The sequence below is a fragment of the Apodemus sylvaticus genome, chromosome X (genome assembly GCF_947179515.1).
Source record: "Apodemus sylvaticus chromosome X, mApoSyl1.1, whole genome shotgun sequence".
NCBI classification, from domain to species: domain Eukaryota; kingdom Metazoa; phylum Chordata; class Mammalia; order Rodentia; family Muridae; genus Apodemus; species Apodemus sylvaticus.
In genome coordinates, this window is record NC_067495.1 from 74,714,704 (window position 1) to 74,717,075 (window position 2,372).

At 45.5% G+C, this 2,372-nt stretch overlaps 1 pseudogene; it reads left to right on the forward strand.

Moving 5' to 3' along the window:
* Window positions 1-299: 299 nt before the first annotated feature.
* On the forward strand, window positions 300-1,979 carry LOC127675787 (pescadillo homolog; annotated as a pseudogene).
* Window positions 1,980-2,372: the final 393 nt, after the last annotated feature.

Consider the following 2,372-nt stretch of genomic DNA (forward strand, 5'->3'; position numbering starts at 1 on the left):
ATTCAATAAGTAGATGTTGTACATTTCATTTATCCCTCAATTTCTGCATTCAAGACTCTGTTTTCTGTCTTAAAGATTTATTTATTTATTTAATGCATATGAGTATACTGTCACTATATAGATGGTTGTGAGCCTTCATATGGGTGCTGGGAATTGTATTTAGGACCTCTGCTCACTCAGGTCAACCCCACTTGCTTTGGTCTGCACTGCTGTCTCAGGTCCAAATATTTATTTATTATTATAAATAAGTATGGCTCTGCAGTTAAGTGCTGCCTTAAAGAGTTTCTCAACGTGGAGCTATGGGAGGCTTGGAGAAGAAGAAGTATAAACAAGGCTCTGCTAACAATTATATCACCTGAAACAAGGCCCGAAAGAAGCTGCAGCTGAGCCTGCCTGATTTTAGGCAGCTGTGCATCCTGAAAGGTATTTATCCTCATGAACCCAAACATAAGAAAGAAGAAAGTTAACATGGGTTCCACTGCAACCTGAATGAACATTTTACCTTATCAAAGATATTACGTTCCTCCTCCATCAACCCAGCGTAAACTACTTCCAAGAGTACAAGGTGTTTGTTCAGAAGCTTGGCAAAGCCTATGGGAAGAGCAAATGGAATGCTGTGGAGCACCCGAAGGACAATAAATTCTGATACAAACTTGACTACATTGTCAAGGAGCGGCACCCCACATTTACTGATGCTTTGCGGGACCTCTACGTTACCTTGTCAAAGTGCTTCCTCTTTTCTACCTTCCCTCTGAAGGGCAAGTGTAATGTGCAGATCATTCAGCTGTGCTGTGGGCACCAAGTCATCACTTCCTGAACCCTGCTGAAGGTCTTCCTGTTCATTAAAGGCATTTATTATCAGGCTGAGGTGCTGGGTCCACCCGTTCTATGGATGCTTTCTCCCATGATCATCCAATGTATGTGGAATACAGAGTCCTGGCCACCCTTCACCTATATTATGCCCCTGGGCTTTGTTAACTTTCGCCTCTACCAGTCACTCAACCTTCACTACCCACCCAAGCTTGAAGGTCAAGCCCAAGCAGAGACAAAGGTCAGCAAGGACACATACACATTGGACTTTGGAGAAACTGGCTGCCCACAGTGCTAGCCTGGCCCAAGCGGTGGTGCCTGCTATAAGAGGAGGCTGAGGCTGATGGGGAGGTGACTGACTGCACAGGAGGGAGATCAAAGGAAAGAAATGGAGGCACAGGAAAAGCACCAGAAACTCTTTGTAAGCCTGAAATTCTTCATGAACCTAGAAGTAACCCTGAAGCATTGGACTTCATCAACAGCAGTTTTGGTGGGACCAGTCTTTGTGCTTCAAAGCCAAATACGACTTAAAGTCATAGACTCTTGCATCACCCACCAGATTGTTGACTGTCCAGGGCAGCAAGCCCTTATCACAGGCAGGTACTATGTACAGTTCCAGCAGGTGTTTGACTATGAATGCCCGGCTCCTCCTCCTGGTGGCAGAGTACTTCCCTGGAGTGCAGCTACCCCCACATATATGAGAAGGACAGAGATTATATTCCCCCTGAGAAGTTGAAGATCGTGGCTCTGCAGCTGGGAGAAGATCCAGGAACCTTGGAAGAGGAAGAGAAGGACAAGGATGATGAAGACGATGACAATGAAGGTGACAGTGATGTTGCAGTAGAAAATGATGAAGAAGATGTGGAACCTGAATCAGAGGAGTTGGAGGTGCACCTGTCAGCCTTGGAACAGCAAAGGCTAGAAGGAGAGGAGCCCCAGGTTATGGCGTTCACTGTGAGGCTGGAAGACAAGCAGCGGCTGGCCCAGGAGGAAGAAAATGAGGCCAAGCGTCTGGCCATCATGATGATGAAAAACTAAGAAGAGTACCTTTATCAAAAGATCATGTTTGGCAAGAAGTGAAAAATCAGAGAGGCCAGCCAGCTCACAGGAAAGCCCATGATGACACTGAGAGTACTGAGAAAAGGGCCAAAAGGACAAGGCCCTTGTGAGCACCAGTTGTCTGTCACTGAGAACTGGACTTGGCAGAAGCAAGCTAGTGACACACACACACACATACACACCAGCCAGAACACTCATACATTTGGTGGTGTGTGGCCAGCCATAGCCTCCCATGTGGTCCATGCCACTCCCTCTCTCCAATGCAGTTCTCAATCCACGAGTCAGTCTGACATCCTAATTTTCCTTGGCTTTCCACAGCCTCCAACATAGTTGTGCACATCCTCAGGATGCTATTGTAGAGTTAGGTTGAGGAGCTTTTGTTATTAAATGGTTGGATCATTACAATTGCAGCCAGCAAATAAATAAACAAATAAACAAGCAAACAAACAAACAACTAAATAAATAAGTAAATGCTTTGTAGCTATTTTCAGACACACCAGAAG